The sequence below is a fragment of the Penaeus vannamei genome, chromosome 39 (genome assembly GCF_042767895.1).
Source record: "Penaeus vannamei isolate JL-2024 chromosome 39, ASM4276789v1, whole genome shotgun sequence".
In the NCBI taxonomy this organism is placed as follows: domain Eukaryota; kingdom Metazoa; phylum Arthropoda; class Malacostraca; order Decapoda; family Penaeidae; genus Penaeus; species Penaeus vannamei.
The window spans coordinates 26690668-26691171 of NC_091587.1; positions in this window are offsets into that span (position 1 = coordinate 26690668).

The following is a 504-nucleotide window of genomic DNA, read 5'->3' on the forward strand; positions in this document are numbered from 1 at the left end:
ATGAATTAAAAAAAAAAAAAAAAAAAAAATCATCGGCACTTTTCGTATAAATTCTTAGATAAATGACTCCGGAGTTCTTTTCAGTAAACATTTAGATATACAAATACATGTATACTTATATACATACATACATTCATACACACACACACACACATACACACACACACACACACACACACACACACACACACACACACAGATATATATATATATATATATATATATATATATATATATATATATATATATATATATATATATATATATATATATACATATATATATATATATATATATATATATATATATATATATATATATATATATGTATATATATATATATGTGTGTGTGTGTGTGTGTGTGTGTGTGTGTGTGTGTGTGTGTGTGTGTGTGTGTGTGTGTATGTGTGTGTGTCTGAGTGTTTATGTATGTGCGCTCGTACGCGCGCGCGCGTGTGTATGTGTGAGTACGAGCGCGCGCATGTGTGTGCTTATGTTTTAGTG